At 41.7% G+C, this 24,946-nt stretch overlaps 1 protein-coding gene across 1 annotated transcript in view; it reads right to left on the bottom strand.

Annotated features, from left to right (window-relative positions):
• The window catches only part of LOC145400993 (cilia- and flagella-associated protein 58-like), a 234,544-nt gene that overhangs the window by 5,251 nt on the left and 204,347 nt on the right, over window positions 1-24,946 (bottom strand). The window lies entirely within an intron of this gene.

Here is a 24,946-nt window from a genome sequence, read left to right as displayed (position 1 = left end):
TACCTAGGAAAACACCTAGGGATGGTAAATATGGTAACCTGGATGTTGCAGTGGCCTTGTATCCTAGGATACTGGGTGCAAAACCCACCACATGCTCAACGGTTCAAGTTACATAGATGAGCACCACAGCTCAGCACCTCAAGGCATCTGCCCCCATCTTTACTGTTTGCCTCTATTATTTGCGGAGACTAATTTAGAAAATATAAATACAGGTACTCACTTCCCACAGTCTTCTTTAACATAATGTGTCTATTATGGGGCTATAAAAATATGCTTTGCAGTGAGCTGTAAAGGTTGTGAAAGTCAGTTGTGTAGCATCCCCATTGTGTCTGACAGGACAAGTCTAGTTCTCATGACTGAAATTTTATAGTGAAAAACAGGTACTGTATGTACCTCTCTCTCAACATTTTCTTAGAAAGGTGTATTACCACTGCTGATTTGTAATCCTATTTAATTTTAGTTTTACAGTAATGTATAAGTTACTCAAACCCTGTACAGAGAATGGAAAATAACCAATCATGCACTGACATATTAAGCACTGTAATCATGATGGGGTTCACTTCTTAACTATGATTATCCTCAACCTCAGAGTTGTGTTGCAAGAAGCTAGAAAATTACACTACAATAGGGCATAGGTAACTGATCTAATCCCAGATTGGTCAATCCTAGAAAAGGATAGTGTCTGAGGGACATATGGCCACATCCCCTCATGGTTTTGGCCCTTTCTCTGACTGGACAGAAGATACACACATGCTCCTGATATGAGATGGAGTGATCTACACCTGCACTGAGGGATGAGTTTAAGCAGCATGGCTCCAGGCAGTCCACTCCACTCATGTAACCCCCTGCTTTCTACGGATATCCCTTACTCAACAAAAAAAAAAGATTATGACATTACAGAGGCTTAAAACAACAAATACTGCAGTGGTAGTTGGCTTGAAAGACAATGACTGAAGGGATGATGAAGGAGAGGGAGGGATCTGATGCTGAGGTGCTGAGGCTAGGGTTATTCTTTAACTCCTAATCAACAATTAGTAGTTTGGAACCCCTCAGAGTCACAGGATACATAATCTCCAAAGCCTTTTACAGCATTGGTTGACTCTTCTCACATACGTTGTGGAAAGGGTTGGGTGGAGCTAGGATGCATAGTGGCTAAAGGAAGGATGTGATAATTAACTGTCCCAGCTGTCAATTTTATGAAAAAGATCATTCCTTACTGGCGCCAAAGCTTGATTTAACACAAAGTTACACTCCTTGCTCTGGTGCATGTCATACTAGTTCAGTATGACGGTTCAGCTGACCGGTGAGCTAGAGGACTCCACTCAATTCCTGCTATGTTAGATATAGTAGACTTGTTCTGCACAATGTATCATGAGAAGTTACTTTACAAATTGTTCCATAAGAACCATTTTTTTTGGCTAATATGTCAAGGAAAATCCAAAAATATTTCCAAAGTCCCCCATATGGCATTCCTGAAAAGCGTACCCAAACCAAACACATGCATAAAAACATACTGAACTGAATAATGGAACATCAATTGGTTATTTTTTTTATGCACACTCCCTACACCATCCTCTCCTCCATTTCTCCCTTCCTCCCACCCATCCACCCACTATCCTCTTCCTTGCCCTCCCTCCCTCCATTCCTTTTTCAGGTGAGGCCTAAAAAGTTTACACTACAAAGGCAAAACTGGCTCTCATGTAACTAATGGATGGGTTATCTCTCTCTTTCCCTCCCCCCTTCCCTCTCCCTCACCCACCCCATCTCCCTCCCCCTAACCCTCTTTCCCTCCCTCTCCCTTCCCCCACCCTCTCTCTCTCTCCTGCTCCTTCCTCCCAACTTCTCCCTCTCCTCTCTCCCCCCCCCCCTTCAAACTTCTTTTTTCCTTCCTTCTCCCCCTACTTCCTCTCTTCTTCCCTTTCCCTCCCCCTCCCTCCCTCCCTTCCTTCCTGTCCATCCCCCCCCTCTCCCTCCTTCCCTCCCTCTTTGTCTCCCTTGTCTTTCTAAACAGATACTAATTATCTTCTTGAAAGAGAGAGAGAGAGAGAGAGAGAGAGAATATGTTCTTACCCACCTGTATCTTTACAGGAATGAGTCAAGCTCGTACTGTCCCGTGTATTAAACCATTTTTATCATACATATCCTTAAACTTCTGAACAGTTTTGGCACACACAATTTCATTCAGTAGTGCATTCCACTGATCAACTGCCTTATTTGAGAAAATGAATTTCCTTGCATTTTCATCTTTTTATGTTGTTTTTTGCAGAGTCCTCATGCTGACGTTTCCTCATAAGTTATATACTCGTTTATGTCCATTTTCTCTTTCCCTGAGATGCAGTTATATAAGTAGCATAATCAAATCTCCTCTTTTCCTACGTGTTGGCACTCAGTTTTTCTAGTTTTTCTTTGTAGCTTAGATCCCTTAAGCTTGGTACCCATCTTGTAGTGGCCCTTTGTACTTTTTCAATCTTATCTATGTGTTTTTTTAGATGAGGACTCCAGACTACTTCTGCATAATCTAGGGTTGGTCTGATGAATGATGTTATTACCTTTCTCAGCATGGCTTCATTTATATATGTGAATGCTATTCTAATATTAGCAAGCAGTGTACAGTATACATGTTACATGGCCTTTGGTTCCTTCTTCCTCACATAAAAAAAAAAAAAAAAAAAAATACCTTATCACTGATGTGGTCAGTCAGAGATAGTCTGTTACTGATAATCACTCCTAGGTTCTTCTCCCTTTCTGATATGTGTAGGGTTTAACTTCCTAACTAATAATCCCAGTCTGGTTTTTTTTCACTTTTACCAAACCTAATTCCATGACACTGACCCACATTAAATTTTATTTGCCATTTATTGCTCCATTCATGAAGTTTATTTAATTCTTCTTGTAGTTCTCCGCAAGAATCTGTGTTTTGCATCATCAGCAAACATATAAAGATAGCTTCTATTTCCAATGTTACTGTCTATGTCACTTAGATATACTAAAACATAAATGGTGCCAGCACTGAGTGTCACGGGGTTTTTAAAATATCACGGTGTTTTTAAAATAAAATGCTTAAATATTATTTAATTGATATTAATATTCAATAATATTGAAGAGCAGAGACAATGATTGTCTTGCTACATCAAGCAACGATTACTTTACGCTGGCTTGTGCACGATTCTCTAAGAACGAGAATTTATAAACTCTCTCAACAGTACACAGCAGAGACTAATTACTCACAAATGCTGAATTAGTACTGTTAGCCTCTGGAGAAAGTTACTTCACCCCTGACAATAAATAACTAATACTAACATCACGTTCTTGCCGATGCTTAACTCCTGGCACAACGGATTTTAAGTTAATACAACAAGACTGGTCTAAGTACCAGTTATGAATAGTAAAACGTCTATGCAAGCAAGGAGCTATGTGGGAAATAAGCTTAATTTGGAGAAATGAAACAAGCTTTTACTTTACATTAAGCTCAAGAAAAAGAACTGTTAAATTTATTGATTACAAAAATAAATTTAACGTTACATTTCAAATCAAATCAATGAGACCGCACTCACTCACTCATACAAAAGCTAAATACTTACGCCTAGGAAAAAACACCTTAACTAAGCTCTTAAAACTACAAAATACAAAAGGAAATACTATAATCGATGAATGCTTTGTATCACCCGATGCTGAACTAAGGATGGGAGTACTGGATAACTGTCTCAGTGGAGTCTGGGTGCTAGCGACCTCTTCTCTCACACTTCTGGAGCACAGGACCTCTCTCCGTCAAAGCCACAACTAGACTGAATTCAAAATACATTGTATGGGCAGGACGCACAAGCCACCAGAAGAAGGCGTGGCTAACGGTTGAGGCAAGCAGGGGCGAACAATAAAGAAACAATTGTATCGCTCAGTAGAGCACTTAGTGACGTGCATTAAATCGGTAACTTTTGAAAGTGACGAATGTTTTGAAAAGTATACTCCGAAATGGAGAGAGAAACGGTTAACTGAGCGATACACAGTGAGTTTTCCACTAATTGTTCGTGGCTTCTCACAAAAGGGAAATGTCGCGAATTGATTCGTGACATTACGCCCCTACAAAATTAAATTTTTTCCTTATGGGAAAAAATTTGTGTATATATATATATATATATATATGTACACATCCTAAGTCATTCACACAAGATTCACACTGTGGTGTGTGTGCTATCCTGCTACAGGAGAAAGTCGCAGTCGCCAGTGAGCGAAAAAACCTCGTATTTACCTTAATAGAAGCAAGCTTGAGGGAAAAACTCCGTGACGACGGTGAAAATCCTGTACTCAGGTTAAACTGAGCGAAAATTCGCTACATTTACACTGACAACTAATTGTTGTGTAGCGTGGTGTATGTAATACACGGTGTAGGTGTGACAGTTGTAGTGTAACTGTACCTACGTGTAAAATGACATAGTAAATAATAACATTATGGCGACGACGAAGGCAGAGGAGAAGAGGCGGCAGCATGCGGCAGACGATCAGCTGGCCCACACAGCAAAACTGCTACACCCATTGCTGAACCTGCAAAACCAATTGAGGTGGAGCATCAAAAGTGTCAATGAGACAAAATTTTATTATGTTACAATTACTCTCTCTGCCTGGCAATCAGTACATAGTACGAAAAGTACGCTCTGGCTGAAAAAATACGAGTGACAGCCTAAGCTTCGTACATTTGAGGTCGCCATTAATTACAGCACACGATTAGTGTCAAGTTGAGAATCCCTGCGCAAACTCGGGTCTTCCATAGCCTCGAACTGCACACGGGTCCTCAACCTGTGCCTTAACCTACAGTACTTATATTAATATCGGGAAGCTGAGAATCCTTGTGCAAACTCGGGTCTTCCATAGCCTCAAGTCACCTCTGCGGAGTTCTCTCTCGAACTTCCCCCTTAACCTACAGTACTTATATTAGTATCGGGGAGCTGAGAATCCTTGTGCAAACTCGGGTCTTCCATAGCCTCGAGTTGCCTCTGCGGAGTTCTCTCTCGAACTTCCCCCTTAACCTACAGTACTTATATTAGTATCGGGGAGCTGAGAATCCTTGTGCAAACTTGGGTCTTCCATAGCCTCAAGTCGCCTCTGCGGAGTTCTCTCTCGAACTTCCCCCTTAACCTACAGTACTTCTTTTAGTACCGGGAAGCTGAGAATCCTTGTGCAAACTCGGGTCTTCCATAGCCTCGAGTTGCCTCTGCGGAGTTCTCTCTCGAACTTCCCCCTTAACCTACAGTACTTCTATTAGTACCGGGAAGCTGAAAATCCTTATGCAAACTTGGGTCTTCCATAGCCTCAAGTCGCCTCTGCGGAGTTCTCTCTCAAACTTCCCCCTTAACCTACGGTACATAATTTGTATGTACAGGCCCTGGACATAATGTGTCCTGTGGGGCCAATGGGCGAGACGTCAGGTCTGCACCCACTTCACCACTACCCTGTCTCTCAACTGACTCAGAGATTACAGGTGTGGTTATGAACAGCACAGGAAGGACATGTCCCTGATTAGTGGTGTTACTTTGACACACACTGCAGGAACGGACAAAACTATCTATGTCTCGTCCCATCCCTGGCCAGAAAAAGTCAGCTCGGATACGGCCCTGGGTCTTCCTTTTGCCCATGTGACCTCCTGAGGCTGAACAATGACCCCATTGTAACACTGCTGGGCGGTACTTGGCGGGAACGACAAACTGCAGTTGAACCTCGCCCTCGGGTGTTCGTGACTCACGGTAGAGCCGTCCTTGTTTGCGAAGGAACTTGGCTCGACCTCCCCGTGAATACTTAATCACTCGACCCTTTTGTTTGTTCCGCACGGCAGCAAGTGTCGGGTCAGAATGTTGTTCTTGCACAACAAGTTGACTACACATCAGATCTTGCGGCGATTCAATGATCACTGGGGTGACACAGTCTGGAGCCTCAACCATGGCTCGTGTTACCACAGCAGCCGAAGTCTGAGTAGCGTCATCATCGGAGCAACTATCCTTGAATCCTTGAATATTGCCTACTATAAGGTCAAATAGAGGCTCTGGCATGACAACTGCGAGTGTCGTACCAGTATAAAATGGAGATGCCACCTGGATACATGCCTCAGGGAACAATCTCACTGATCCATCAATAAGGTTTGCATGGATCTGTCGACCTGTATACTGCTCAGGCCGAACTAGACTCTGCTTGACAGAGCAACCTGAGGAACCATTATCTCTCAGGACCTTCACAGGAATGCCTCCCACAAACCCTGGCTGGACAAGGAAGGTACTGTCACCTGTGGGAGGGCCTGTGGAGGAAGCAGCTAGCCACTCATGAGGCTGCTGAATTGATGCGGCAAACATTGTGCCTTGAGGATTATATACTTCAGGCGTCGTACTCACTGCCTGTGGAGATGGAACATTGGCCATCTGTGGAGGGGGGTTCACTGTCACTGTGGGACTAGTGAACTGTGGGGAAGTACCCATATTGGTAGGGATGTGACCACCGTGCTGCTGCTGAGGAATGAAGGCTGCATTTGCTTCCTGCCTCTTTTGAGCTGGTGGTGAAAAACTTTGTCCCTACGGTCGGTTGCGTGGCTGATACTGCTGCTGGTTAGGGTACTTGTTGTACCTCTTCCACTCAGGTTTCTGAGTGTTTTGCCCCTGGTCCTTCCACTGCTTTTTTGGACCTTGGCCATTATTCTGAAAACGGCCTTGGTGCTGGGATTCAGTCTGAGACGGCTTCCCAGACTTGGCAGTATCTTTTCTGCTCCAGGTGTTTTGCTTACGAGTTTGATACCCGTATGCAGTAAAGAATGCGTCAGCCTTCTCTGCCATTTGGCTGGCATCTTTCACCTGGCAGATCTTAAGCCGTGCTATGAGCTCAGCGGGCCACGACCTCTCTAGCTGTGTACGCAGCATAAGGTCAATTATCCCCTCATGCGTGGAAGGAGTTTCATCTTTCTCCATCCACTCATTTAAGTAAGCTGTGAGACGATCAAGGAACTGAACAGCTGTCTCCTTGTCTTGGAGACAAGCTCGCATGAACTGAACTTTGGCGTCGTCTACTGTGAGACCATACGCCTTAATGAGAGCAGCTTTCATCATCTCATATGTGAGATTGTCTCCACGAATTCGGTGGAGAATATCGAGGGCAGGGGCCCTCAAATAGGCTAAGAAACTGAAGTCGCTTAGCTGCCTCATCCAGTTGATACATGTCTGCCATGTCCTCAAAACGAGCTATGTACGGCTCAATTCGCTCGCCTTCCTTGTATGAAGGAAGCTTGATGCGTGGGGTCGCCAGGACATGTGCAGGGAGAATGCTCGTGGAGCTTGGACCAACTTCACCAGACGTGTCTGAAGCCAAGGAATCTCGCTGGAGCTTCAGAACTTCAAGTTCATGTTTTTCGCGTGCTTCCCGCTCGGCACGTTCGTGTTCTCGTTCTCTCTCTCGTTCCTCACGCTGTTCTCGCTCGTATTCCCGTTGTTCCCGCTCTTTTTCTAACTCGAGCTCGCGTTGTTTCTGCTCGTGTTCGCGCTCCTTTTCGCGTTCCTCACGCTGTTCTCGCTCGTACTCGTGCTGAATCCTACGCTCTTCACGAGCATCTTTCTCACGTTCTTGCTCGTAATTGAACCGTGAGAGAACATAACTCTGTATTTTCTCTGGGTCTGTGAGACCCATATCTTTGGCTTCCTGTACAAATACAGCGGTAGCCATGGCGCTAATTTATTAAGCAAACTGAAATTGAGTACTGACTGCTTCGCAAACGAATGCTAATGACACAAGTAAAGAGTACAGACACAAGCTAGTGGTGACCAGTCTTATCTAGTTAACTGGCAAAAATTAAAGCAAAAATGCAATGACTGGGAAGACTCAATAATAAACACAATGGGTACGCTGACTTCCCAGAAGCGAATAGAATCATCTGGCGTTACCAAGAATAAACTAGAGTTAAGTACTCTATTGATTAATAAAGCAAAAATTCACTTGCTAAATCAACGGTAACCACCAGTAAACTTGTGCCTATAAACTTTAATGATAAATTCCTAAATATGAAAGAGTGAGCACTATCTTGTGAATAGCTTTATAGCTAGGAGTTAATATCCTGGAATGAGGTCGCCAATTGTCACGGGGTTTTTAAAATATCACGGTGTTTTTAAAATAAAATGCTTAAATATTATTTAATTGATATTAATATTCAATAATATTGAAGAGCAGAGACAATGATTGTCTTGCTACATCAAGCAACGATTACTTTACGCTGGCTTGTGCACGATTCTCTAAGAACGAGAATTTATAAACTCTCTCAACAGTACACAGCAGAGACTAATTACTCACAAATGCTGAATTAGTACTGTTAGCCTCTGGAGAAAGTTACTTCACCCCTGACAATAAATAACTAATACTAACATCAGGTTCTTGCCGATGCTTAACTCCTGGCACAACGGATTTTAAGTTAATACAACAAGACTGGTCTAAGTACCAGTTATGAATAGTAAAACGTCTATGCAAGCTAGGAGCTATGTGGGAAATAAGCTTAATTTGGAGAAATGAAACAAGCTTTTACTTTACATTAAGCTCAAGAAAAAGAACTGTTAAATTTATTGATTACAAAAACAAATTTAACGTTACATTTCAAATCAAATCAATGAGACCGCACTCACTCACTCACACAAAAGCTAAATACTTACGCCTAGGAAAAAACACCTTAACTAAGCTCTTAAAACTACAAAATACAAAAGGAAATACTATAGTCGATGAATGCTTTGTATCACCCGAAGCTGAACTAAGGATGGGAGTACTGGATAACTGTCTCAGTGGAGTCTGGGTGCTAGCGACCTCTTCTCTCACACTTCTGGAGCACAGGACCTCTCTCCGTCAAAGCCACAACTAGACTGAATTCAAAATACATTGTATGGGCAGGACGCACAAGCCACCGGAAGAAGGCGTGGCTAACGGTTGAGGCAAGCAGGGGCGAACAATAAAGAAACAATTGTATCGCTCAGTTGAGCACTTAGTGACGTGCATTAAATCGGTCACTTTTGAAAGTGACGAATGTTTTGAAAAGTATACTCCGAAATGGAGAGAGAAACGGTTAACTGAGCGATACACAGTGAGTTTTCCACTAATAGTTCGTGGCTTCTCACAAAAGGGAAATGTCGCGAATTGATTCGTGACACTGAGCCCTGTGGAACTCCACTAATCACTTCCCTCCATGACGAGTAATTTCCCCTTAGTAATGTTCTCATCTCTCTTTTTCTGAGAAAATCCTGCATCCAACACTACAGGTTGCCTTGGATTCCTCCTTGATGGTACAATTTCCATAAATGTCTTCGGTGCAGTACTCTTTCCAATGCTTTCTTGAAATCTAAATACATACTGTCCACCCATCCTTCTCTTTTCTGTACTGTTTCTGTAACTCTGTCATAGTAGCTTAATAGATTAGTAACACATGATTTTCCCTTCCTAAAGCTGAACTGCCTTTCTTTTATCATATGCCTTTTTTTTTTCTATATGGTTTACCCAAACTTTTCTTTTTGGCTTTTCTAATATCTTACAACACTGGTCAGTGATACTGGTCAGTAGTTGAGTGGATTTTGTCTATTACCTTTCTTGAATAGGGGAACAATGTTTGCTTTCTTCCAAATATCCAGCAGTTTACCTTGATCTAAGGATTCCCTGAATATCAAATATAAAGGTGTGCTTAACTTATCAGCACATTCATGTTGCATCGTTTCATTTCATTTAATTTTTTAAAGGCTCCAACATGCTTGCATGCGTCGGCCTTGGTCACCTAATGGCGGCTCTCCATGCTGCACGATCCATTGCAGCCTCCCTGTTCAGTCCCTTAACCCTGAGGTCACACTTAATGACCTCGTCCCATGTCTTTCTCGGTCTACCCCTTATAACCCCACCCCCAGTATTAACACTTCTCACCTTCCTCACCCAATTATCATCCCCCATCCTCTCCACATGTCCAAACAATCTCAATCTACCTCTCCTCATCACAACACCAATACACTCCAGTCTCATCCTACCTCTCAACTCTTCCATCGTAAACGCAGCCCCCCCAGACCTTGGATGCAGGAACGCACTACACATCCACCTAATCATTGTCATTTCTGTACGTCTGAGCCGATGAATATCCTCCTCCTTCAATGCCCAGGTCTCACTACCATACAGCATTACACTCCTAACACATGCTGCATACAAAGAACCCCTTAGCATGTAGGGAGGGTCCTCTCAATGTCAGGAGAGGCAAGAGCTCCCTGAACTTCTTACAACCACTTCTCACCCTAGCCACAGAGCTTGCGCAGGAGTTAGCTCCAGCCCCACCTCCAGCACACAAAAATGTTTCCCAAATAACAAAGCTCTTCCACACACTCAAGAGATTCACCAGCAAGTTCAATCCTTTCACGTCTGACAATCTCCACCTGCTCTCCCCGACACGCTGTACACATAAGATCAGCATTATCTCACAGTCTACCTCTGATACCACTACATCTCTTATGCACCCATTCATCTGTATCTATTCCACAGCAAATCTCTTTTTTCTTTTGATTTTTTATATTCTGGACTAAACAATTTCTTTATTTTCATTTCCGTTTCTTTGTGCTCAAGGATGCAATTTTGGACTCCTATTTCAAAAAATTAACAGAATTTTCTATACATAACATTTAAATTTTGTCTTCTAAGCTCCTTTTACCCAATTTATTTCTAAGAAGTACTTCTTCAGGTCATGGTAGTTGCCCTTTATGTAGTTGGCTCTTTTTGTAACTCTCATTACTGTTAACTATGTCATATGTAGTCCTGAAGTTGCAATTTAATACCGCATGGCCACTTCTGTCGAATGGAGGGTGATACATTGTATTGTCAGTATAATTTTCTTGCCTAGTAAATATAAGACCTAGTACTCATGGATCATGAAGTCCTCATTTTAGGGTGTTTTCCTTTACATGTACTGCAAAAAACTCCTGCACAAGATCCAGGAGCTTTTACCCCAACAGCTTTCATGGTTTCTTACATCTAAAGTATTCCAATTTATATCTGTATTGAAATCTAAAGTTACTATAAATCTTTTAGATTCATCTTCCATATTATGTTGTAATGTTCTTAAACTTTGAACTGTACTTTCAGCCAAGTCTTCATAGTTGCCTCCTTCCCAATATTTATTTTGGATGGCATGTATAAATCTGCCACAATTGTGTGTGTGTGTGTGTTACCTAATTGTATTATACAGGAAATAAGCTACGCTCGTGGGGTCCCGTCTCTGATTCTCAGTAAGTCAAATTTAGCTTTAAACTTATTTAAGTTTTTAGACTGGACGATCTCTTTGTCCAGGCTATTTCACAGGTCTATACATCTATAAGGAAAACTATATTTCTTGACATCCTTCAAGCAGCTTGGTTTCTTCAATTTCATTCCGTGTCCTCTTGTTACTCTCTTATCCCATAAAAACACATCTTTTGTTAATTTTATCTACTCCCACCATGGTCCTGAACACAGCAATCATGTCGCCTCTCTTTCTCCTTTCTTCTAAGGAAGGCAAATCCAGTTTTTCCAGCCTCTCTCTGTACAACAGATCTGCCAGACTGGGAACCATTTTGGTTGCTGTTTTGTATTCTCTCAATCTTGTATATATTTTTCTTTTTGTGTAGGGACCACACTACTGCTGCATATTCTAATCTGGGGCAAACCATGGCCACTATCAATTTTTTCATCATCTCCTCATCCATAATGAAAAGCTACTCTTATATTAGTCAGGAGTTTATAAGTCTCTCTAACTGTTTTGTTAATGTGTTTTTCAGGTGACAAACTGTCCTGGACCAACACTTCCAAATCTTTCTCTTCTCTCGCTTTTGTGATTAGTTCATTACCCATCAAATAATTCAATGATGGCCTCTTGGTACTTTTACCCATTTCCAATATTTTACATTTCTTTGCATTGAATTTCATTTCCCATATCCAGCTCCAATCGTGTATCCTATCCAGATCCTCCTGCAGCATTTTACAATCCTCCTTAACCTCTACCTTCCTCAAGATCTTTGCATCATCAGCAACAGACTTGCATAACTGTTCACTCCATCTACCATATCATTTACATAAATCAGGAACATTACTGGCGCCAACACCAAGCCCTGTTGGACTCTACCTGTTACTTCCCTCCATCCAGACATCCTATCCTTTATTTCTGTCCTCATTTGTCTGTCTCTCAAAAAGTCTCTCATCCATTCCAGGAGGTTCCCCATCAGTCCTCCTATATGCTCTAGTTTCCATGTTAGTCTCATATGAGGTACCTTGTCGAAGGCCTTCTCCAAATCTAAATACACACAATCCACCCAACCATCTCGCTGCTGTAGCATGCCAATCGCTCTTGAGTAAAAACTCAACAAGTTGGAAACACATGACCTTCCACTTCTAAATCCAAATTGACTATCAGCCAAAATATTCATCTCTTCCAGATATTTTATCCATCTATCTTTCAGAATCCTTTTGCACAATATTGCGACCATGCTGGTTAGAGACACTGGTCTATAATTCAGGGGTTCTTCCCTGTTTCCTCCCTTATAAATTTGTACCACATTTGCCCTCTTCCTGTCTTGAGGCACTTTCCCCTCTTCCAGAGAACACACAATTAAACTGTGAATCTTATCTGCCAGTTGTTCTCTGCATTCCTTCAGTACCCAATTAGAGATTCCATCTGGTCCTGGGGCTTTCCTTACATCTTGAGTTTCAAGTAATTTATACACCTTCCGTACTTCCACTTTTATATCTTTTATCACTACATTTCTAGTCACTCCCTCCGCTTTCACAAACTCCTTTTCATTAGTGAAAACTGACTGGAAACATTTGTTCATTATTTCTGCTTGCATTGCCGCATCTTTATAGACCTCTCCTTCTACTTTCAGTTTGGTGATTCCTTCCTTTTGTTTCAGTTTGCCATTGACAAATCTATAAAACAGTTTGGGTTCATCCTTACATTTGTCTATTATACCTTTTTCAAAATTCCTTTCTTCCTCTCTACATATTCTTGTGTATTCATTTCTAGTTCTCTTATATTCTTCCTTTGTTCTGTTGCTACCTCTCTTTCTCCAATTGCTCCACGCCATGTCTCTCTCTTTTTTTGCTATCATACACCTTCTATTAAACCACTCCTTTTTCCTGTTTTCTTTCCCTCTTACTCTTGGCACAAATTTTTCCACTCCTGAATTATAGAGGCCTAGAAAAATATCCCACTTCTGCATCTCTCTTGTTTCTCAGAATTTTCTCCAATCTGCATTTTCGAAAAATTTTCTCAATCCTGTAAAGTTTGCTTTCCCAAAGTTGTATCTTCCCTGCCTATAAAGGTCGTCTCTTGGCTCCACATTCCTTGTTAGCATCTGGAACTCAATGACCACATGATCACTTTTTCCAATAGGACACAGATTTTTCAATGAATCTATTACATCGGGTTCTTTAGTAAACAGTAAGTCTAGTCTTGCTGGTTTGACCTCACCTCGGAACCGTGTCTCTTCTTTGACCCATTGCGTCACCACACTGGTCATTGTTGTATTTAATAATATAGTGCCCCATGAATCTTTGCTGCCTCCTGAGTCCCATTCCTCCCAGTTCACCTCTTTACAACTGAAGTCACCCATTAAAATTAATGTATATTGTTGGTTCTCTCAATCATTTTCTGTAAATAACTAGCTATGTCTGACAACATTTCCTGGTATTCATTATCACTCCATGCTCTTGTCTTATGGGGAACATACACTGCTGCCATATCTCTCTTGCTATTCTCTCCAGTTTCTAATTTCATATCTATCCCTTCAGCCCTGCCTTCTCCCATTTCCACGGTATCAACATTTATGTTGCTCTTCTCTGCTATCATCACTCCTTCTCCCGTTTTTTCTTTTCTGTTTCTCCTCCACAGTTTGTATTTACCATCTCCCTTATAAACATCAATATCTTCTGTTAACTTGGTCTCTACAAAGCACATAACATCAGGTTCATGTACCCTCAAAAAATCGTTGATTTCTAGCCTTGCCGATATTAAACCATCAACATTAGTATATGCCACCTGTGTGTGTGTGTGTGTGTGTGTGTGTGTGTGTGTGTGTATTTACCTATTTGTAGTATACAGGAATTGAGCAATGCTCGTGTTGTCCTGTCTCCATATCCACATTTATCTAGTCTACTTTTACACACATGAATGTGTTTCTCCTGCACCACCTTTTTGTCTAAGTCGTTCTAACTATTTATGTACAGTAGTGCACCAACTTTCGCTACAGCAGGATTCGCGGAATCCACTTTCGCAGTATGCACCAAATATTCCCTAACTTCCACTTTCGCTTGAAAAAAATCGATTTTCGCGCACAAATTTTGGGTTTGGGACAATATTTTGAACTTTGAATTTCCTGCACCAAAGCCACCGCCATCTTGAATGATGTCATGTCAACACTCTGTCCACCCATTCCCGCCATTGTGTACGAGCGTGCTAGCTCCATTGTGTTGGATTCTCACGGTTCAATGGCCTCTACTATACCTGGTAGTGTGGGGAAAGGGCCTGGTGGTGTGGGGGGAGAGCCTGGTGGTGTGGGGGGAGGGCCGGGAGGCAGTGGTGGTGATAAAAAGTGGCCGGGACATTCAAAGTCGGGAGGAAAGGCCAAGGCCAAGGCCATAGAGGAGCTTAACCTGGATGAAGATTTCGATGGATTTGTTCAAGAGAACCTAGCACAAAGGGAAATTCAGCACAGAGTGGAAGTGTTGCATCAAGTTGCATCTGAGGAGGCAGAGAGAGAGAGTGGTAGCGAGGCAGCAAGAGGTGGCGCCAATACGTCTGGCGTGGCTAAATAAGCCCACCACGCGCCTCGGATACTTACCCCCAACATCCATTAAACACCTCAACCTGGTCTCTGTGGTATGTTTCTCCTCATATAATGTGTACTGTACAGTTTTTATTGTTTGTATCTCACAATGCAATGTACAATAGTGATTTGATGTACTGTATTGCAAGTGAAAATGAAAATCTGATGTTACTTTAGGATAACCGGGAACCAAATAGCCTTTTTGCCATAAAGACAGTGCCCCAACTTTCGCTAATTCCACTTTCGCGCATTATTTTTGGACCCAATTAGGCGCGAAAATTGGTGCCCCACTGTATTTACCTAATACTTTGTACTTAACTGTGATGTACACGAAATGAGCAATGCTTGTGGGTTCCTGTCGCTGTTTCTCAGTAAGTCAAATTTAACTTTAAACTCATTTAAGTTTTTAGACAGGACAATCTCTTTGTCCAGGCTATTCCATAAGTCAATACTTCTGTAAGGAAAGCTATATTTCTTGATATCCTTCAAGCAGCTTGACTTTTTCAATTTCATTCCATGTCCTCTTGTTGTTCTCTTATCCCATAAAAACAGATCTTCTTTATCAATTTTATCTACTCCCACCATGGTCCTGAACACTGCAATCATGTCTCCTCTCTTTCTCCTTTCCTCTAAGGAAGGCAAATCCAGCTTTTCCAGTCTCTCTCTGTATGACAGATCTGCCAGACTGGGGACCATCTTGGTTGCTGTTCTTTGTATTCTCTCAATCTTGTTTATATCTTTCTTTTTGTGTGGGGAACACACTACCGCCGCATATTCTAACCTGAGGCGGATCATGGCCACTATTAATTTTTTCATCCTCATCCATATAATGAAATACTACCCTTATGTTAGTCAAGAGTTTATACATCTCTCTAACTATCTTGTTAATGTGTTTTTCAGGTGACAAACTATCTTGGATCAGCACTCCCAAATCTTTCTCTTCTCTCATTTTAGTGATTAATTCATTACCCAACAAATAATTCAGTGATGGCCTCCTGGTACTTTTACCCATTTCCAATATTTAACATTTCTTTACATTAAATTTCAATTCCCACGTCCGGCTCCAATCATGTATCCTATCCAGATCCTCCTGCAGTATTTTACAATCCTCCTCAACCTTTACCTTCCTCAAGATCTTTACATCATCAGCAAACAGACTTGCATAACTGTTCACTCCATCTACCATATCATTTACGTAAATCAGGAACATTACTGGCACCAACACCGAGCCTTGAGGGACTCCACTTGTTACTTCCCTCCATCCAAACATCCTATCCTTTATTACTGTCCTCATTTGTCTGTCTCTCAAAAAGTCTCTCATCCATTTCAGGAGTTTCCCCTTCAGTCCTCCTATATATTCTTGTTTCCACATTAGTCTCTTATGAGGTACCTTATCAAAGGCATTCTCTAACTCTAAGCACACACAATCCACCCAACCATCACTCTCCTGTACCATATCAATCGCTCTTGAGTAAAAGCTCAACAAGTTGGAAACATATGACCTTCCACTTCTGAATCCAAACTGACAATCAGCCAAAATATTCATCTCTTCTAGATATTTTATCCATCTGTCTTTCAGGATTCTCTCACACAATTTTGTGACCACGCTGGTTAGAGACACTGGTCTCTAATTCAGGGGTTCTTCCCTGTTTCCTCCCTTATAAATTGGTACCACATTTACCCTCTTCAATTCTTGTGGCACTTTCCCCTCTTCCAGAGAACACACAATTAAACTGTGAATTTTATCCGCCAGTTGTTCTCTGCATTCCTTCAGTACCTAATTAGAAATTCCATCAGGTCCTGGGGCTTTCCTTACATCTTGAGTTTCCAGTAATTTATACACTTCCTGTACCTCCACTTTTATATCTTTTATCACTGGTACATTTCTAATAACTCTCTCCCTTTCCAAAAACTCTTTTTCATTAGTGAAAACCGATTAGAAACATTTGTTCATTATTTCAACTTGCATTGCTGCATCTTTATAGACCTCTCCTTCTACTTTCAGTTTGGTGACTCCTTCCATTTGTTTCAGTTTGCCTTTAACAAATCTATAAAACAGTCTGGGTTCATCCTTACATTTGTCTATTATACCTTTTTCAAAATTTCTTTCTTCTTCTCTACGTATTCTTGTGTATTCATTTCTAGTTCTTTTATATTCTTCCTTTGTTCTGTTGTTACCTCTCTTTCTCCAGTTGTTCCACGCCTTATCTCTCTCTTTTTTTGCTATCATACACCTTCTATTAAACCACTCCTTTTTCCTGTTTTCTTTCCCTCTTACTCTTGGTACAAATTTTTCCACTCCCAAATTATAGAGGTCTAGAAAGATATCCCACTTCCTCTGCATCTCTCTTGTTTCTCTGAACTTTCTCCAATCCACATTTTCAAAAAATTTTCTCAATTCTGTAAAATTTGCTTTCCCAAAGTTGTATCTTCCCTGTCTATGAAGCTTGTCTCTTGGCTTAACGTTCCCTATTATCATCTGGAACTCAATGACCATATGATCACTTTTTCCTATAGGACAGAAATAGTTCAATGATTCTATTACATCAGGTTCTTTGGTAAACAGTAAATTTAACCTTGCTTGTGTGTCCTCACCTCGGAACCGTGTCTCTTCTTTGACCCGTTGCGTCATCACATTATTCATTATTATATTTAATAATATAGTACCCCATGAATCCTCGCTGCCTCCTGAGTCCCATTCCTCCCAGTTCACCTCTTTACAATTAAAGTCACCCACCAAAATTATATTGTTGCTTTTCTCAATTATTTTTTGTAAATAACTAGCCATATCTGGCAACATCTGGTATTCGTCATCATTCCATTATCTCGTCTTAGGGGGAACATACACTACCGCCGTGTCTCTCTTGCCATTCTCTCCAGTTTCTGATTTCATGTATATCACTTCAGCCCTGCCTTCTCCCATTTCCATGGTATCTACATTTGTGTTGTTCTTCACTGCTATCATCACTCCTCCTCCCGTTTTTTCTTTTCTGTCTCTTCTCCACAGTTTGTATTTACCATTTCCCAAATGAACATCAATATCTTCTCTTAATTTGGTCTCTACAAACCACATGACATCAGGTTCATGTTCTCTCAAGAAATCGTTAATTTCAAGCCTTGCCGATATTAAACCATCAACATTAGTATATACCACCTTCAAAATATTTTTGATGTTTTTTATACCCTCTTCTCTCCTTCCCTCCGTCGGTACCACTCCCTCAATTTCTGATCTTTCATAGCCATCCCCCTTAGTTTCCTTCACTTCTATTTCCTTACATACCACTTCCTTACTTTCTTATGCATCACTCTCCAAAAAAAAGTATTACATTCTTCCTCTGTCCTCTTATCATTTTTTTCCTTTACTTGTTCCTTCAATGATTTTAAAACTTCTCTTTCTTCTTCATTCAAGTCTTTTCTGTGTGTGTGTGTGTGTGTGTGTGTGTGTGTGTGTGTGTGTATGAGAGAGAGAGAGAGAGAGAGAGAGAGAGAGAGAGTGCGTGTGTTTGTATGCATGGGGGCGTGCTTGTGTGCGTGTGGCAGCTATTCTGTTGCATGTGTTAGCCACTGGACAAAACCGTTTGGGTAGAGGTTGACTGTGCTGGGTAAAACATATTTCCTACAAAAAGAACCTGCACAATACATGAGTCTAGTGTACTGTGATGATGATGCTGATTCTGGTGTTTCCAGAGTCTGCTGAAGTGTTTGTTCTACTTGGTGTTCAGCTTCAACAAGCTCAATGACTGTCATTTTCAGCCCCAGCTGAAGCAAGTTGTTCAAGGTTTCCCTCATTATGCTGGCAATGCTTTCACCTGGGACTGTGGACAACTGTGGTGGCAGCATTGAATGGATTGAGGATGGGTGTCAGACAGACTGCTGGGTAATTATGTGGCAGGATTTCCTGCCACCCAGACTTAAATCGTCTTAGGAGTAACCTTGCCCCACATAACCTTCATACTTGCTGGAGCATTCGTGATGCTGAACTGCTTTCAAAACTTTTGAAGCATTTGTCTTGGTGCATGACATCTCTAACTGAACACTTTCCAAGTCACCCTCAATACTTTCCCAACCCTCTTCATCCATGCCCTACAGCTCTGCCTTCCTGTCTGTCACCTAAAAACTCTGTTTAAATATCTTCTCAAAATAAATCCCCTTGAAGCAAGAAATATGGCAATTTCTTGGTTGAGGTGTTGGATCTTAGATGTGGTGTTTGGAGGCGGTAACACTGCTTCTACTACAAAGTGATGGGTGACAAGTTATGCTGAATGGTTGGGACAGTTGTCCAGTGTAAGAATGACTCTGAACACAAGTTTCTTACACTTACAGTAGGCCTCAGCTATGGGTACAAACACATCATCAAAACAGCATAACACCAAAGAAACACTAGCCCACCGTTTAGCACTGTGGTCCTATCACACGCCAAAGAAGTACCTTAGAATGGCCAAAGTGATGCACTCCTGCAGTTCTTTCAGTTTATCTTGGCCCAGATTTTCAACCTTTCAGAGCTTCTTTCATGCAGCTCATTAAGAAAGCTTTACAAAATTTTTGTGGCTCATTTTTGTAACTGGCAACAATCCCTATATTTGCTAATCTATTATTATAACTCTGCACTCAAGGTGGAGAGATGGCAAGTTTATGCCATGTAAAGAGTAATAATTTTACAAAGGTATGATTTTGAAGTCACCTGTGACATTAAGAATTAACATTCAGGTCAGTTAAAGTTTACATTCCTTTCCTCCTGTATGAGAAACATCAAGGATGGGTATATAAAACAAAGATCATCCTGTCCTAATTAAAAACTTCTGAAGTTTCAAAGCCACATTCCTCTATCACTTTCTTAAACATAGTAGGCAGGGAAATAGACAGCTGTCATGAAGGCAGTTCCTTTACATAAGCTAACAGAACTACCCCTAGCTTGCATTAGACAAATGCATATATTCCACATGCACAATTCTAGACACTTTAAGATAGACTTCCTTGGTCATGCTAGGCAAAATGTTGATATTAGCAGGGAGGCTATGCTCAGGCTGGAGACAAAAACTTCACCAACCTTTTCTCTTCTTTAAACAACTGGTTATTCAGTACCTTTTTCCACCTCCCTAATTCCACTGGCTGTTAACGTACCCCTCATTCATCTGTTCATGATTCTTCCTCATTGCATGCACTGATGACATGTTAACACCAAAAAATACTGTGCCACTTTAACAACCTTCTCATAGTTATCCAAGTGCCATAATAGTTTCTTTGTTACTACTGAAAAGATTTATGTCACCCATGAAACAGTACTGCAACAGCCTCCACCACTGTACACTTGGGTGAACACACACAATCCATGGCAGTAACAAAGAAACACAGATGTCATGATTTCTTACACATAAAAACAGCCAGGTCAGCCCAAACAGCAACACATATAAAATATAGTCATCCCTCAATTTTCTTAGTTTTGACTTTGCTCTACTTACTCGTGCATGAGTAAACTATTTATCTATAGCCAGACGCCATAATCCCGTAAGGGGTGGTCGTTTGTCTTTAAGCCGGTTGTTTTACAGGGAGAGGCACTAACCCTCCACCAACCCACTTGCTGACATGTAGGGAACATGTTTGGATTGGTTACACCCAGTGTGACTCAGAATACCTTCCTGCTCAATTAGTGCCACTGCATCCTCACTTGGAGAGTACCAACACAGGACTGGTTCTCTCCAAGATAATCTTATAAACTTATTTTGGGGGGTTTTGTGTCTTCCTGAAATAAGAGGAAAAAAATTCAGCTTCCTGAAAGGATGGGTAAAGCAGAGAGTGGAAGAGGTAATGGCCATCACATTAAGCTTATCCTACCTCTAATCAGTTTAAAGGGCTTCCAGGTGCACTGGAGTAATCTTTTCTGCCAGGGCACATAGGTAGTACATAAGCTCAATGCCCAGTAAGGAATACATTGAAAGCTTGATTTTTTGTGCTTGGAATATCTGAATTCTGGCACATCCAGGCCATGACCAAATGATACTGGGGTACAGTTATACATAAAATTATCCACACGATATCTCCCGTTTAAACTGCAAGCACTTGGTTGCTAGCAAGTGAGCCATAAGTAAGTGAGAGTGAGTCTACCCCCCACCCACGCCTTCCGCTCACGACCTGCTCACCAAGGTGGTGGAGTGGAGTTTAGTGAGGTGACTGATAAGGAAGGGAAGCCACCACCAGATAGATGCTCTTGTTTGCTCATTTGCTAAACATCGTTTCATTTTGTTTTTAAAGGCTCCAACATGCTTGCATGCGTTGGCCTTGGTCACCTAATGGCGGCTCTCCATGCTGCATGATCCATTGCAGCCTCCCTGTTCAGTCCCTTAACCCTGAGGTCACACTTAACGACCTCATCCCATGTCTTTCTCGGTCTACCCCTCATAACCCCACCCCCAATATTAACACTTCTCACCTTCCTCACCCAATTATCATCCCTCATCCTCTCCACATGTCTAAACCATCTCAATCTACCTCTCCTCATCACAACACCAATACACTCCAGTCCCATCCTACCTCTCAACTCTTCCATCGAAAACCCAGCCCCCCCAGACCTTGCACGCAGGGACGCACTACACATCCACCTAATCACTGTCATTTCTATACATCTGAGCCAGCAAATATCCTCCTCCTTTACTGTCCAGGTCTCACTACCATACAGCATTACACTCCTAACACATGCTGCATACAAAGACCCCTTAGCACGTAGGGAGAGTCCTCTCAATGTCAGGAGAGGCAAGAGCTCCCTGAACTTCTTACAACCACTTCTCATCCTAGCCACAGAGCTAGCTCCAGCCCCTCCTCCAGCACACAACATGTCTCCCAGATAACAAAACTCTTCCACACACTCAAGAGATTCACCAGCAAGTTCAATCCTTTCATGCCTGACAATCTCCACCTGCTCTCCCCGACACGCCTTACACATAAAATCAGCATTATCTTGCAGTCTACCTCTGATACCACTACATTTCTTGTTCACTCATTTATCACAAACACTGCACAAGATGGAATTACTTCCCACGCCCTTGTGGCAAACTGCACATGGCCACTCTCCTTTGTCTTTGACAGTACCGCCACCAACCCTAGATTACTTTTAGCAGTAGAAGCACTTTACCACTCAGTTCTTCTTCTTCCTGATACTCTGTTATATTTTTCTATTATTTCTGTGGTGGTAAATACATATTTCTTGTTAAATCTGTTCTCTGGTTATTTTTAGCTGTTCCAGTGACAACTCTTGTTTGATTCGTCAGCGTAATGGCAAATGGGACTGTCCTAACCTAATGTTTAGTTAAACCTAACTTAACTGTACCTAATACTGCCATTTAACTAAACTTACTCTAACCTATAGCTGGGAAATTGGGAAATGAAATTCACCTTTGAGTACGCTGAGTTTCTTCCACTGCGCCGGAAAGAGACAATTGTTGGTACAGGTTAAAGAATGTGATGATAACAACAGGGAGGAAATTTTTCAGCAGGGAATGGTAATTAACCACCCTGATTATAGAAAAATACAAAAAACAAACTGGAGGGATATGAACTGAATTGGTAAGGCCTTTCTGCTGCTTAGAGATAAGCGTATATTTGCCACTCAAGCTTTTGTTCATTCTTGTGTGTATGTGTAAAAGAAATAGTACTGATACAAACAGTATTGTATTCCATTAACCCCTTAGCAGTTGCCTGCACTGAACAATGCTTTACCCTACCGGCATCAGTGACATCGAATTAGCATGTTATAAAAAACTGCAAACAAGAGAAGGTAACGAAGGTCACTGGTAGGTTTACACAACCCTACTCTACCATCCTAAGCAGTCAGATGGTCGCTTCATCTCAGATGTTTTCGCCCATATGGCACATGCACCGTAATTTTATTAATTCTTCTGCAAATCACAGGATGGGTTTGGATGCTATTTATATACATAAACAGTAAGACCTCACAATAACAGACTAATTGGGGCCCAAACCATTCCCAAAAAAAGCTAAATTCCAATAAAAGCAATATCCAGACTTTCCCCTACTATCCCGGACTTTTTCTGATATATAAGACATTAGTCCAGCTCACACTAACGGTTTTTAAACCGCTTTCACTACCACTGCGGTACTGACCTGTATTATACCTTCACTACAATAATCAAATGGTATAATACATAAAATGATACTGTACTGTACACTGATCAACATGTTTTTTATTTACCTTATTGTGGCGAACACAGCTGAAGTGGTCAGGCAGTCCGGACTGCGTCTGGCTGTATCAGACTTTTTCCAATATATAGAAATTTAGTCCAGTAGCTCCTCAATTCTGATAAAAGCGAATTCTGGTCTATGAAGTCCGTTATATTGAGGTTTAACTGTATGTATACAGTATATATATATATATATATAAATTATGGCACCTAATGGTTTAGTGGGTAATTAAGGTGCTCCAATCAGATTGAGCCTGCGTAGGTTTATATACCCTGGGGGTATGTTTTTTTTCAAGAATACTCCCCCAGTATCCCTGCTTGTCGTATGAGGCGACTAAAAGGGTTGGCGGAGGGTTAGTGCCCTTCCCCGGAAAATCTATCTATCTATCTATTGCCAGACGCCTCAATCCCGTTTGGGGTGGCCACAAACAAATCGCCTATAAGTCGCCCTGTCCCCCGCCATTTCATTGCCCTGCTCCCAACTCACACCCCCCTCTCTCATATACCTCTCCACCCCATCCCTCCATCTCATCCTCGGCCTGAAAACGCTAACTAAAAAAACCAACAAGAAGCCTCGGACAAGGACTGACCAAAAGATGACGACCGTGGACCAGACAATGGACGTGGTACAGATTGCAACATGGAATGAAAGGGGTGCGAATGATGAGGTGAAAGAGATTGTCCAGGTGCTTGAGGGTGCAAAAGTGGATGTATGTGGAGTAACTGAAACTAAATGGGGGGGTGAGTGTGAGAGAATGGGAGTATGGATGGGGTATATGTGCAGGAGTAGGTGAGAATGAGAGGGCAAAAGAAGGATTGTGTATTGTTGCGAGTAAAAGATGGAAGAAGAACATAAGAGAGTATGGATCAGTTGGGTCAAGGATTGTGTGGGTAAGACTGAAAGTTGGAATACAAATGTGGGCGATTGTGTGCGTGTATGCACCAACGCAAGATCGTGCAAGCAGAGTAAGAGAAGAGTTGTGGACAAATGTGGAGGTGTGCATGGAAAGGTTTGGAAGGAATAAGAGAGTGTTTTTGATTGGTGATATGAATGGTAAAGTAGGGAATGTGAAGGTGGATGGAATAGTTGGTGAGTGGGGTGTGCCTGCTGAGATAGATGAGAATGGCAGTGCATTAGTGGACACTTGTGCTGTTGTGCCGGAAGGGGGTTGGTGATAGTCAATACCCTCTTCAGGCACAAAATGATCCACAGGTATACATGGCATGTGATGAGAAGAGCGGGTGGTGAACTGAACGAAAGGAATGCAATGATTGATTATGTGTGTGTGGATGAAAGATGAGAAGATGTGTAATGGATGCAAGAGCTTACTGAGGTTGGGAAGTGGACTTTCTGACCACTACATGGTGGTGGCCAGTATCAAGATCCAAGCAAGATGGAGAAACAGAAGAAGGGAAGGATGGGAAGGAGTAGTAGTTGTAAGGAGAGTGGAAAGGCTACAAGAGGATGAGAAAATGGCAGAATATAAGAGAGAAGTAGTGGAAAGATTGGGTAAATATGAATTGGAGCAGATGGGGAATGTGGAAGGTGTGTGCAGGATATTCACAGAAGAAATACATGCAGCATATGATGTGGTGTTTGGGTGAAGTGAAGACGAAAGGGGGTGCAAGGAACAGCGTGGTGGAATGACGAGGTGAGACAGGCTGTGGCACAAAAATAGAATGCATACAATGAATGGATGAGAAATAGGGGCATGAAAGAAGTTGAGAGGCAGAAGAAAGAGTTATATGTAGAAAGGAAGAGAGAGGTGAAAAGATTAGTAAGAGAGAGTAAGAAGCGAGTGGATGAGGAATTTGGAAGGAATTTGAGTGTAAAGTGGAGGGACTGTAAGAAAATGTTCTGGAAAGAGGTGAAGAGAGTAAGACAGGGTGGAGGTGAAGTTTGTAGGAGAGTGAAAGATAAAAATGGTAGAT

This window comes from Coenobita brevimanus, chromosome 54, assembly GCF_032717465.1.
Source record: "Coenobita brevimanus isolate Jiangsu-jjx chromosome 54, ASM3271746v2, whole genome shotgun sequence".
Taxonomy (NCBI): domain Eukaryota; kingdom Metazoa; phylum Arthropoda; class Malacostraca; order Decapoda; family Coenobitidae; genus Coenobita; species Coenobita brevimanus.
Note: the sequence above shows the minus strand (reverse complement) of the source record. Positions and strands in the feature narration are given on the sequence as shown.